This window comes from Rana temporaria, chromosome 12, assembly GCF_905171775.1.
Source record: "Rana temporaria chromosome 12, aRanTem1.1, whole genome shotgun sequence".
NCBI classification, from domain to species: Eukaryota; Metazoa; Chordata; class Amphibia; order Anura; family Ranidae; genus Rana; species Rana temporaria.
This window is the reverse complement of record NC_053500.1, coordinates 90880963-90895387: the sequence shown is the minus strand read 5'-3', so window position 1 is coordinate 90895387 and position 14425 is coordinate 90880963. Positions and strand designations below refer to the sequence as shown.

The window sequence follows — 14425 nt, the reverse complement described above, 5'->3', positions numbered from 1 at the left end:
GGTTTGGTACCCCTTTGAGGAGAGCCTCTTCAAGAGGTGGGCTTCTCCTCCGGTGGTGGACCCTCCGGTTGCCAGGGTAAATTGCAGGAACCCCTGCTTTTATTGATGTGCCTGATAGGAGATCCGAAGCACTGACCCATTCCATGATTACCATGCTGGGGTCTGCCTTGCGGCCTATTGTAGCCACTATCCTGGGGTCTCAATCACTCACTGAGTGAGCATTTTGCACCAGACTGTGGAGGAGCACCGGCTCTATCCCGAAGTTATTAGGCTAGCGGACCAGCTGGTCCAGGGCCTTGTATATGTCTGTGATGCTTCACTGGCTGCCACGCCCTTGATATCCAGAGCTTCTGTTTCAGATTCGGTTTTATGCCGCTTCCTCTGGTTGGAATGCTGGTCTGCTGACCAGGCCTCTAACATATGCCCTGGCGGATTTACCCTTCAAGGGTGGGAGGCCTTTTGGGTCCTCGCTGGACGACATTTTCAAGGATGTCACTAGACGGAAGAGCACTCTCCTCCCTCAGTCCTTCAGGGGGAAGGAACCCCGCCGTCGACCGGGTCCTTCCTTCCCCATGCCGAATCGGTATTTTCGTCAGTCAGGGTACGTGGGCAAACCCTCCCAGGCCAACAAAGGTTTAGCTGGGGGACTAAAACGTCCCTGGGTGCGTAAGCCGATCACGCTGGCACCCAAACCCGCCAATGTATGTAGCCTTCCCCTGCCCGTCTTGGGGGTGGGGGGTTGGCATTGCAGGTTCAAAGCTCGGTGAACCTCCCTGCTCTCCGACCAGTGGGTCTGCGAGGTGGTCTCTTCGGAGTACTAGATAGGGTTCCTTCCTATCCACCGAACAGATTTTTTCCCTCGTGTCTCCCTCTCCTCCCGGCTCGTCGATCTGCCCTGGGGCAGTGTGGGACTTGCTAAGCTGCGGGGTAATTTTACCTGTCCTGCAGGACAAGAGGTTTGAGGGTTTCTATTCCAATCTGTTCTCAGTCCCGAAGATGGACGGGGTCCATCCGATTTTGGGCCTCAAGCCTTAAATGCCTTTGTGAACGTTGGGTAGTTCCGCATGGAATCCAGTCGTTCGGTGGTAGCTGGGCTCCATCCGGGGGACTTTCTGGCGTCCTTGGACATCAAGGACGCATACATGCATGTCCTATTTTGTGCAAGTCACAGAGGTTTCTGTGCTTCGCGATGGGGGAGGACCCGTTTGTGGTCCTTCCTTTTGATCTGGCGTCAGCACCAAGAGTTTTCACCAGGGAGCTCACACTTATCCTAGCTTTGCTGGGACTGCGAGGCTTTGCCATTATGGGCTACTTAGTCGACTTTCTTCTAAGAGCAGCTTCTGGCTCAGAATTGGTGGATGTGTCTGTAGCCATCAGGGCTCAAGTCCTTCGGGAACGCGTGGGAACGGAGTTCCTGCACTTTTTTCACAGCAGGAACTCGGTTCCCTTTGCAGGACTAGAAAAGCCGAGCCGTCCAAGCCAATCCGTGTTCCCAGGAGACATTGCGGAGGTCTGACGCAAGTTATCGCGGGATTTAGAAAGAACTTGCTTCTTTCTAAATCCCGCGATAACTCGCGGCAGACCTCTGCAATGTTTCCTGGGAACAATGACAAAAGCTCCCAGGAGAAATTGCGGCATCAAGGAAGTGACGGAATACCCGCACACTACCTGATGAATCCATATACAGGAAGTGGCCAGTAACATAAAGGATTACTAAGGTACAGTGGATCGAGAAAAAAAAACATGCGGTTTAGTAATTATGCATATGAGCGTATCATTTTTTTTGTTTTGGTGGGGGAGTGTATATTGGGTGGGAGTTCCCACACTTTTTTCCCCAGGACTTGACCCCTGGTAGCCATTTAGACCCTCCGAGAATTCGGGTGGGTGTTAAACACTTGGAGTTCCTAGGGTTGATCCGCACTCTTTCTTCCCCTGGAGAAATTTAAGACTCTTCAGCCTGCAGTGAAGGTATTGGCATCACGCAATCGGTCATCTCTCCGTTTTGCATGCGAGTCCTGGGCCTGTTGGTAGCCTCCTTCGAGGCGGTACCGTATGCCCAGTTCCACACTCGTGTTTTTCTGAGGGAAATTCTGTCCGAGTGGTACAAATCTCTTTTTGTCTCTGGATCATCAGATTCAGGTGCGCCACCTAGTCAGAGTCTCTCTGATTTGATGGCTGAGATCCCAGACTCTTCGGTGCGGGAAGTCGTTTCTTCCCTTCCAGTGGACGTGATTATGATGGACGCCAGCCTCACGGGTTGAGGGGGTGCCTGGGGGGTCCAGTCGGCCCAGAGTCACTGGACTCTAGTGGGCCTATGGCCACACCACCCTGAATGCGCCCGCTCTCGTCTGATCTTGGTAGCTAACCAGGGTCGGGCCTGGTTAGTACTTGGACGGGAGACCACCTGGGAATACCAGGTGCTGTAAATCCTGTCTACCAATCATGGTCTTAGTACTTTGGGCGATCAGGCTATGCCTCTCCTCGTGGTCGAGGAGGTTGCAAGGTTGTCCGATCTGGATTCAGCCGGACAACTCCACGGCCGTGGCTTCGGTCTACCATCAGGTATACTGGGAGGCGGACTACCAGAGTCGCCAGATGCTGGACCAGGGCGACTGGTCCTTGTACTTGGAGGTGTTTCAGCTCCCTTGCAGGAGGTGAGACTCACAGGGCTTGGATCTCCTGGCCACTCGTCTCAACCGCAAGGTGTCGAAGTTTGTGGCCAGCTCTAGTGATCCTGTACAGACGCGTTGGTGGCCCTGTGGTGTCAGTATCAGCTACTTTATACCTTTCCTCTATTGTAGTTGCTTCCTTGGCTGCTCCACAGAGTGGAGGCTGAGGGGATCCCGTTGATTCTAATCGCTCCAGATTGGCCTCGGCGTCCTTCATATGCTGATCGCGGGCGCCTGGTGGTGAAGGTACCCTGGCGGTTGACAGGAAGGGAGGACCTTCTGTCTCAGGGTCCCATACTTCCTCCTGTTGTACAGTCACTGGCTTGCACAACATGGCTATTGGAAGCCAGGTTTTAAGAGACTGGGGTCTGTCCGACTCTCATCTCAACCATGCTCATCTCAACCATGCTGAGGGCACGGTAGTCTTCTTCCTGGAGGATCTACCATCGCACCTGGAAGGCCTACATCTCTTGGTGCGAAGAGATGGGGTGACGTCCATGGATGTACTCGGTGTCCTGGGTCCTGCTGTTTTTACAGGTTGGAATGGATCTAAAAATTGCCTTAAACACCGTTTGGGGGTAGATTTCAGCCTTGGCTGTGTTTTTTCAGTGGCCTTTTGCGGCCCATTCCCTGGTGGGTACCTTTTTGTGCAGAAGGTTGGTAATATACTTCCCCCTCTTGGCCCACCTCTTCCCTCATGAGTTTTGACTCTGGTGCTCTCGGTTCTTCAGGAATCTTCCTTTTGGAAACATCAGAGAGATTCTTCCCTTGACACTATCTCGGAAGGTGGCATTTTTTAGTGGCCATTACTTCTGTCAGAAGGGTTTCTGATACGGATTAAGTGGTGGTGGTGCGCCCGCCACCTTCCCTTCTTCCGAAGGTGGACTTTTGTTCTTCCATCCTTATGTCCTCGGTCGGCGCATCCTACGGAGGTTGCGTTTCATACTTTAGGCGTGGTACGTGATTTGCGGGTGTACCTGCCTGCTGTGGCTCCGTTTCGGAGCTCTGACGCTCTTTTTGTGTCAGTGTCTGGTCCACAAAAGGGCCCCGGTGGTCTCGTCGACCACCATTTCTCAGTGGATCAGGCAAAATGTCATACAGAGAAACAAAAAACAAGATAATACGGCGCTATAGTTTAGACCTGTGAAAAATATATGTGCGAAATGTATCTCAAAAAGCTGAATACAACACTTATAAAAATAAATGTGAAATAAATAACAAAAAGAATGATCAAAGAATTGGATAAATGAATTGACAATATGGTATTCAATGTGACAAATCCAACCATAAAAATAAGTGAAGTGAAAAAGAAATAGTCCATAAAAAATCAATGCAATTAAGTCCAATTAAGGTGAGCATCTGTGATTAATCAGGAAAGGGATCCTCCACCAAAAAGGTCACCCAATGTGTGGGAAATGAAATCTCCTTACCAGAGAAAAAGACCGGGCTTTCAACGGTCTAATTCAACATAAGGATGTTTAAAGTCTTCCTTGAAAAGACTATTCCGGACACTGCTATGAATCACCAGTATTGATAACTCCAAAGGATAGAATCCCATTCAAATCCGCTCCAGTTAAACATTGGTGTTCATAAAAAATAAAGAATGGTAGGAAACCACATAGTGCATTACTGTGTAAACATTGAGCTTTAATAAAAACAGGTGTGCACTTACAGCAAAAACTTTGTAATCTCGCATGTGGGATATGGTATGGAAGGGATGGCGTTTCCCCAAGCCTCCGTTCGCTTCGTATCTCCGTCCGTCACGTGTCTCTCCCTCTAACGTGATGACGTCACTGTGGCTAAGCTCCTCCTACGCGTTTCGTCGCAATACGGACGTCTACGGGGATAGATTACAAAGTTTTTGCTGTAAGTGCACACCTGTTTTTATTAAAGCTCAATGTTTACACAGTAATGCACTATGTGGTTTCCTACCATTCTTTATTTTTTATGAACACCAATGTTTAACTGGAGCGGATTTGAATGGGATTCTATCCTTTGGAGTTATCAATACTGGTGATTCATAGCAGTGTCCGGAATAGTCTTTTCAAGGAAGACTTTAAACATCCTTATGTTGAATTAGACCGTTGAAAGCCCGGTCTTTTTCTCTGGTAAGGAGATTTCATTTCCCACACATTGGGTGACCTTTTTGGTGGAGGATCCCTTTCCTGATTAATCACAGATGCTCACCTTAATTGGACTTAATTGCATTGATTTTTTATGGACTATTTCTTTTTCACTTCACTTATTTTTATGGTTGGATTTGTCACATTGAATACCATATTGTCAATTCATTTATCCAATTCTTTGATCATTCTTTTTGTTATTTATTTCACATTTATTTTTATAAGTGTTGTATTCAGCTTTTTGAGATACATTTCGCACATATATTTTTCACAGGTCTAAACTATAGCGCCGTATTATCTTGTTTTTTGTTTCTTTGTTTACTATGGTATTTTAGTAATTAATACTGGCAGCTTTTCACTGAAATTAATTTTTTCACTGTTAATTTATTTACACGATAGCGCAGTGTTTTTTTCTGTCTATACAGAGAAATCCCTTTCCACAAAATGTCATACAGGCCTATGCTCTTAGGGGGCGGGCGCCCCCTTTCCGGTCACGGCACTTTCGACCAAGGCAATTGGTGCTTCCAGGGTTTTCCAACATCATGCGTCTGTCTCACAGGTGTGCGAGGCGGCGACTTGGTCGTCCATTCACACTTTTTCCACATTTTACAAGGTTGCTGTGAGTGCATCTTCTGATGCTTCTTTCGTCCGCTAGGTTTTGCAGGCCTCTGTTTAAAGTTGAAACTCCTCTGTTGAGGAGCTCTGCTTGTTTTGGGGTGAAGTTAAATTGGTTTTACTGATACTGTTCTCACCCCTCGTTTTTGACACTGCTTGGGGACGTCCCACTTGTCAAGATTTAAGGAGCTGTGTCCGTCCATGGACGATAAGAGAAAATAGGATTTTTTTTTACTCACCGTAAAAACGTTTTCTCTGACGTCCATGTACGGACACAGCACCCACCCCTCCTTTTTAGGTTTGTACTGCTTGTTACGAACTGAGGCTGCATACTGCAGGGAAGGAGGGTTATGTCTGGAGGGACCGCCCTCTTGGTGGGGCTGTTTATCTCTGTTAAAGTAACATGTATTTAATTATCTAACATGTTTCTGCCTAGTCCTCTCCTGTGAATAGGAACATAACCCCCTTGTCAAGATTTAAGGAGCTTCTTGAAAAACCGATTTCAGTGGAGGAGGTACACTTAGCAATGGCCCAGATGCCCCTGGGCAAGGCCCCGGGCCTGGATGGCTATTCCTTCCCCTATTATAGGACATTTGGGGACCTATTGGCCCCACATTTTGTCTCCACCTACAACACAACTGGAGAGGGAACACCCCTCCCAGGAGACGCTTTGAGGGCCCACATTGCAGTGATCCCAAATGAGGGCAAAGACCCGCTACGATGCCGAAACTATCGTCCGATCTCACTACTAAATGTGGATCTCAAGGTGTTTACAAAAATCCTATCCATGCGTCTCATAGGCCTGATGCCGCAGCTGATCCACCCTGACCAGGTCGGATTTGTCCCCACTAGAGAAGCGGGCGATAATACTATCAAAGCTATCAATATTATACACGCGGCTCGGACTAAAAAGATCCCACTGTTGCTCCTCTCGACGGATGCCGAGAAAGCGTTCGACAGGGTGAGCTGGCCCTTCCTGTTCAAAACTCTCCAACATATAGGCCTGAGGGAACGCATGATGAAGTGGGTGCAAGCAATATATTCCCGCCCGTCGGCCCAGGTCAAGGTCAATGGCCACCTCTCCTCTTCATTCCAGATAACGAACGGAACAAGACAAGGTTGTCCCCTATCACCTTTGATATTTATCCTTACCCTTGAACCCTTTCTGCGTCTCGTCAGAGACAACCCCAATATCACGGGCAGCCATCTAGACGCCACCTTGTCCCCGAAGATAGTGGGATTCGCGGATGATTTGCTCTTTTTTCTGACTAATCCCCTAGTGTCTATTCCAAACTTGCTCAAGGAACTGAAGACGTATGAGGAGTTGTCAATGTTCCGTATCTACTATCAGAAGTCAGAGGCACTTGATGTCGCCTTGCCCCCCTCACTAGCTGCGTTGCTTCGACTGGACTTTCCTTTCAAGTGGGCTATGTCCCACATTAGGTACCTGGGCATCCTCCTGCCCAGTAAGATGGAGGAGATATTCCCCCCTGAATTTCCCTCCTCTTCTGACAGCCATTAAAAAGGACCTGCAGGGGGCGTGGCTTGGACATGGACGCGTGAGGACGCTGATCTCCTGAGCTCCTCACACACCGCAGCTTAAACAGCACAATCCGGCGGATTCGCCGCCTTCTAACGGGCCCTGAACGGCATGTCCCGATCCCGGAAGACCTCCTCCAGAAACAAGCCTCCCGCACAGCTCGGAACCGGGTCCATCGGCGCTTATTTCGGCTGCGGCCTACAAACACGCGGCGAGCCCTCCAAGATGGCGCCCGGGAAGAGCAAGGGGTCTGAGAAGCAGGGGAAGGAAGCGGCCAGACTCTCCCCGCAGTCGCAGCACGGAGGATCCCCCATCCACACGCCGAATCTGGTAAGGGATGCGACCCCCCCTGACTCCCCTGGCTCTGTGGCCTCATTAGGCCTAGCATCTGACGCTGCAGAGGTGCTGGGCGACCGGGACTTGAGGCAGCACTTGCTATCTCTCCCCACACGGGAAGATTTGGATCGCTTTGCCACCAGGGTGGAAAAAGCGTTTAAACAGGACATTGATCAGCTAAAAGCCGATACTACTCAGCTTGGTAACAGACTGGAAACGCTGGAGCAGGTTGTAGATGAGGCCTTGCCTACTAATGCACTACTCAGAGATAAATGTGCTGCTCAGGATTTTCAAATTGAGGCCTTGATCACGCAGCTGGACGATTACGAAAACCGCAGCCGCAGGTCCAACATTCGTATCAGGGGCTTGCCTGAAGCTACAGGGGCTAGTGATATTGTTCCCACCTTGCAAGGCATTTTTAAGGAACTGCTGGGCCTCTCCCCGAATGACAAAGTGGAGATTGACAGAGCTCACAGGGCCCTCAGACCCCCGTCACAGGACGCGGAGAACCCGCGGGACATTATATGCAAGCTCCATAGATATACTGTTAAGGACCGAATCATGCAGCTCATGCGCAAACGCCCATATTTTGATTTTGATGGTGCCAGGCTTTTCTTTTATCAGGATTTATCACGCCGCACCCTGATGCAGCGCAGGGCTCTCTCCCCCCTATTGGAATCTTTGAGATCTGCAGATATCAAGTATAGCTGGGGGTTCCCGTTCAGGCTGCAAGCTAGCAGAGATGGCAGGTCTGCTATCCTACGCAATAAAGATGATCTCCCACGTTTCCTGACGCAGCTACAACTAGAACCGGTAGACTTCACAGATTGGAGAATGACTTATGCTATTCCGACAGTGGCAGCACCCCAGCCCTGGCAGCAGGTCCGAAGCTCCCGTGGTCGTAAGCGTCCCTCATCTACTGGGGCTGGAAGAGGATCACCGGCAGGGGACTGAGGACTGTCGCATTCTCTCGCATCCGAAGGCGGAGAACCGCCGGGAGTTCTTCTTGTCCCTTTTTTGGTATCACTGACCGACTCTGATATCCCCAACACCACCCTCCAGAGACTGTTTGATGAAGAGGCCCAACTGAGGGTCCCCTTTTTCTCAGTTGTATATATTTTTTTTCTTTTGTTGGCACACCAGTGAGGGGGGGGGGGGTTTTGTGGCTGTTACTCCTTTTCGGTCCTGAAACTACGCACGTTTTGTTTTTTGCGGGACCTTGCCCCACAGCCAGGCCCATGTTGCGGTGCCTTACCCATCCAATGCCAATGGGGAACTGTACATTCAGATGAGGAGGTGGGACTGTGGGTTGGGGGGCGGGCCCGGGGTGGTTGATGGGCCTGGGGTCTGGGCTTGTAGGATTGGGTGCCCTTAGTATGCCTGGGATCCCTCTTGGGCAGAATAGTGCCGGAACATGTTGCTTTTCTCTTTTTTTTTTTTATTTCTACTAGTGTGTGTGAGGGGCGGGAGCTTCCTGGCTCTCGGTGTCCGATCACGACTCCCACTTAGGACCACCTGTTATGGGTATACGCCCTGTTAAGGGCACCTTGCCCCACCTTTGTGACCCCGCATTTTTTTGGGGGCCACCTGGGCCGGGCAAGCAGTACAGGGTCGCACTCTCTTATGCCCTTTTGGCATTAGTGGACCCGAAATTTTTTTTTTTTATTTGTTGTGTATTTTGTGTCATTAATGTCCTTTTATCCCTATATCTCTTTTCTCTTTTCTCCTTTCCTTCCCCTCTTTTCTCTCTCTCTCTTCTAGAGAAGCGCATCAGCCCCTGCGGATTCGGAATGGTACCTGGACGACCACACTCATTCTCCCATGGCTACGGTTAAGGTAGTTTCTTATAACACACGGGGTCTGTGCTCCCCTAATAAGCGTAACAGGCTCTGGTTAGAAGTGAAACGGCTAAGGGCTCAAGTGCTGTTCTTGCAAGAGACCCACTTCACAGACTTATCTCTCCCGAAGCTTCCCACCCATTTGTTTCCGCAGTGGTATCTTAGTAATTCCCCAAAACCCAAGTCCAGGGGGGTGGCCATCACTATCCATAAGCAGTGCCAATTTCAGACCATCGACCACAAGACGGACCCCCAGGGACGCTATGTGTTTCTAAAGGGCTTGATTATGGGACAGAAATTTACTTTTGCAACCTTGTACGCCCCCAATGTGCAACAACTTACATTTATTGACCAGACCCTTGCCCAGCTAGCTGACTTCCGCGAAGGTAGACTCATTCTGGGGGGGGACTTTAACATCAGCCCGGACCCTATGCTGGATACTTCGTCGGGTAAGACCACCCACTCTAATGCTTTTTTAAGACACTTTAGGAGGACACTTCAGGACCACACGTTGGTGGACTGCTGGAGGGCCCTCCACGTTACGGAAAGGGACTATAGTTACTTTTCTAGTGTCCACAAGGTGTATACTAGAATTGACATGCTTTTGGTGGATCAGGACGCACTGGACCTTCTCCTGGGGGCAACTATCGACCAAATCACTATATCTGACCATGCCCCAGTGACCCTCACGCTTTCTTTATCTCAGGCACTCTCCAGGGTTAGGACTTGGAAGCTCAACGAGAACCTGTTAGATGATCTGGGGGTAGTGGCGGGGGTACAGGAGACCTTGACGCACTATTTTCAGGAAAACACCGCCGAGGAGGTAAGCGGGGGCACCCTGTGGGAGGGTCACAAGGCAGTGGTCCGTGGCACCTTTATTGCTATGGGTGCTAAGCTTAATAGGGAGAGGCAGGCGGACTTCCAGCGAGTGCTTCAGGCACTGCGGAGCTCAGTCATAAGAAGACGTCTGGTCCCGAAGATCTTAGTCGTCTTACTGAGCTCAGAGTGCTTTTTGCGAAATTACTGGATCGCAAAATCAATCGCAAATTGAGATATATGGCCCATACTTACTACGAGCAGGGTAATAAATGCGGCCGGTTGCTGGCCCGTGCTCTTCGGAAGAAGAGGCTCCTAGCTCACGTGCACAAATTATTGTCCCCTGGGGGTGAACAAACACAGCATACCTCAAAAATCGCCTCGCTGTTTCGAGACTATTATGAGTCTCTGTATAATTTGAACTCCGCCTCCTCTCCCGCAGCTGAGACTCTCAAACGGGCCAGAATCAAGGAATACCTCTCCTCGATTGGGCTCCCTTCCCTCCTCTCGGAACAGGCGACAGACTTAGAACGTCCTATTGACACGGCCGAACTGCTGGCCACTATCAAATCATTGCCCTCTGGCAAAAGTCTGGGACCGGACGGGTTCACTAGGGCCTATTACCTGAAGTTTTTTGACACCTTGCAGGGCCCCCTTCTGTGCCCTCCTTAACTCCCTGGCGACGACTGGTGGCCTCCCGCAGGAGACTTCGTTGGCACACATTACAGTGCTCCCTAAAGAGGGCAAGGACCCCACCCAACCTCCAGAGCTACAGGCCAATATCCCTCCTAAACACGGACTTAAAGATTTTCTCTAAAATCCTGGCTAACCGACTGAAACACCTTATCCCCGACTTGGTACATGCCGATCAGACTGGCTTTGTGGTGGGTAGGGAAGCCAGAGACAATTCCAATAGGGCCCTGCAGCTTATACATTGGGCGCACACACGGGATCGGATGCCTCCTTATTTGATATTGTCCACCGACGCGGAGAAGGCATTCGATCGCGTGGACTGGGACTTTCTCCGCGCGGTACTCGTGAGGACAGGTCTAGGCCCCCACATGCTACGCTGGATATCTGCCCTATATATTTCACCCACGGCCCGCGTAAAGGTAAACGGCGGCCTCTCTGAGGTGTTCCCCATTCGGAATGGCACGAGACAGGGGTGCCCGCTCTCGCCCCTCCTGTTTGCTCTGGTCTTGGAACCATTGCTTCAGAAGGTTAGGGAGTGCCCGGACATCAGGGGGGTACAGGCGGGTTCCCTTGAACACAAATTATCTGCTTACGCAGACGACATACTTTTTCATGTTGTCGACCCCTTTTTCTCGTTGCCAAGCCTTATGAGGGAACTAACTGCATACGGGGAGGTCTCCAACTTTAAAGTAAACCTTACAAAATCCGAAATTCTGCCAATCACGGTCCCGCAGACCTTGATATCCTCCCTGAGAGATTCCTTCCCCTTTAGGTGGTCCACCTCCTCTATAAAATATCTAGGGATACAGCTCACCAACCATCATGACTCTTTATTTAAACTGAATTATATACCCCTTCTCAGTTCCATCACACAGGACCTCCAGACGTGGGACAGGGCCCTTTTCACGTGGGTAGGTAGGACGAATATTCTAAAAATGGTAGTACTGCCACGCGTCCTATTCCTTTTGCAAATGGTACCGATCCGATTACCGAAGCGCTTTTTCATTGATCTTCGTAGCCTTTTTACTAAATTTGTGTGGGGGGGCAAAAAACCCAGATTGGCAATGTCCATACTCCAGCGGGCCAAGATCAGAGGGGGCCTGGGCATACCGAACATCCCACAATATTACCAAGCGGTCGCCTTGCAACGGATTTTGAATTGGAAATTCCACACATCCCTTAAACTATGGGTCCCCCTGGAAAAGACTATGGCTGGGAGGGACCTGTCCTATGCGCCATGGGTACCGGCTGAAGAGCGGGGGCTCTCGGAGTGGGTGTCCCCATTGACGGCACACTCCTTGAGTCTGTGGGATAGGCTGAATACTAGCTTAGGCTTGGCGCCCAGGACATCTCCCCTGGCGCTGATTTGTGGGTTCCCGTGGTTTGCCCCTGGGGAGCTCAGGTCATCTCTGGGTACATGGGTAGGTGACGGACTATGTAGTATAGCAAAATTTGCGGAGGGGGGCGTTTTGTTGTCTCTCGACGCTTTGCGAGAGAGATTCGGTAGCTACCCCTTTGATTTCTGGAGACATCGCCAACTGGAGACCTTTATAACCAAAAGCCATAAGGCAGCTCCGATTAGGTCCACTTTGACTGAATTTGAGGACATGTGGTTCGCTGCGGACCCCTGCCTCATGCGATCTCAGCATTATATGGGCTGTTGGGGGAGGCATCACCCTCCCCCACCCCCCACTTTGTGCGGGAGTGGGAGAGAGACTTACACATAGACTTTACCGGGGAACAACTTCACCATCTGTACCGACTGACCCACTCAAGCTCTGTGGACTCTAGGACCCAAGAAAACAATTTTAAGCTACTAACAAGATGGTACAGAGTCCCCACTACGCTAGCAAAGATTTTCCCTACCGCTTCTGAGGTGTGCTGGAGGGGATGTGGGCAGAAAGGCACGTTCCTACACATTTGGTGGGAGTGCCCGGTGCTCCGGCCGTTCTGGGATGTTGTCCGTAAGCATATCTCTGAGGGCCTGGGGCTGGATATTCCGGCCCGGCCTCAACATTTTCTGCTTCACGTTCCTACCATCTCACTGTCCCGATATAAGAAAAGTGCTCTCCCCCATCTCCTCAATGCAGCCAAACGTCTCATCCCAGTTCATTGGAAGAGCTCACAAATCCCTAGCGAACAGGACTGGTTGGGGAAGGTGGGGGAGATCATGGAGGCCGAGAGCTGGCTCGCAGAGTGTAGGGACACCCGGGAGCGCTTCAATAATACATGGGGTGAGTGGAGGGCGCACATCCACGATACTGCCCCGTTATCGTCCAGCTTAGAGGAGGCCCTGCTCACTTTGGCAGACCCCTCCTTTGGGAGACTCGTCCAGGCGCAACGCCAACGGTCTAATCAGGAGGCCTCCTGAATACTACTATACCCCGCATGGGACGTTGGTGGGGGCTGATCCTTCCGCTTCTTTCCTTCTATACCTTGCTCTCTTGTTTCCTCTTCTTACCCTGACTCCCTTGTCTTTTCTCTCTCTGTGTGTCTGTCTAATGTGTGTCAGTTTGTGTGTCCCCTGTTAATTTTTTAATAATTTCATTTTTTTTTGTTTTGCCTTTGTGTTGTGGCATACGGCTAAAGTTAGGCAGGCATGTGGTACCTCGGTACCCGGCCTTGCCTCGAGCTTTCAGGAAGGTCCCTGGAAGGTTCCTCTTTTTCGCTTGTTACTGGGCCGCCTAAGGCGCCCTTGGCGGACTCCAGGGAATGTATTGATGTCACTATGGGAACATCGTCAGTTTTTGTTCAGAGACGGGGGTTCAGGGCCATCCCGCTCCCCACCTGTTGGGGGGGATGCCCGCTCAAGTGGACCGAATGTCCGGAGTAGGTGGGATGTCACCCCTCCCTTAGACCAAGTAGAACTGTATCCCGGCTGTAATGCATAACTGTGCTCGGACTATGTTAATGAGATGTTGCCCAAATGCCACTGTATTATGTATTTGTTGTGCATTTTATTTTTGTATCTCGTTTATAAAATAAAACACTTATTATACAAAAAAAAAAAGGACCTGCAGGAGTGGCAGCATGGTATGTTCTCTTGGTTCGGCCGATGTTTCATAGTTAAAGCGGGCGTGCACCCAATTTTTTTTTTTTAACATTAGATTGATGCTCATTTTGTCAAGGGGAATCGGGTAGTTTTTTTTAAATCGCAGTACTTACCGTTTTAGAGAGCGATCTTCTCCGCCGCTTCCGGGTATGGTCTTCGGGACTGGGCGTTCCTATTTGATTGACAGGCTTCCGACGGTCGCATACATCGCGTCACGAGTAGCCGAAAGAAGCCGAACGTCGGTGCGGCTCTATACGGCACCTGCGCACCGACGTTCGGCTACTTTCGGAAAATCGTGACACGATGTATGCGACCGTCGGAAGCCTGTCGGAAGCCTGTCAATCAAGTAGGAACGCCCAGTCCCGCAGCCCATACCCGGAAGCGGCGGAGAAGATGCATCTCTAAAACGGTAAGTACTGCTTCGATTGTAAAAAAAAACCCGATTCCCCTTGACAAAACGAGCCTTATGCCGCATACAGACGGTCAATTTTTATGATGAAATAAAATGACGTTTTAGATCATGAAACAAAACAACGTTTTTTAAACTTCATTTTCAAAAACGATGAAGCATACACACCATCGTTTTTTCAAAATGCTCTAGCAAAGCGCGGTTACATTCAGCACGTACGGCGGCACTCTGTTCCATTGAAGCTCGCTTCATAAATTGCTTCTGAGCATGCGCGGGTTTAAAAACGTTGTTTTGCCCAAACACTATCATTTTAATTGACACATAAAACAACGTT

The 14425-nt window shown here is 50.1% G+C and overlaps 1 pseudogene; it reads left to right on the top strand.

Annotated features, from left to right (window-relative positions):
• The first annotated feature begins 2310 nt into the window (after window positions 1-2310).
• LOC120919755 lies at window positions 2311-2429 on the top strand (annotated as a pseudogene).
• The last annotated feature ends 11996 nt before the right edge of the window (window positions 2430-14425 follow it).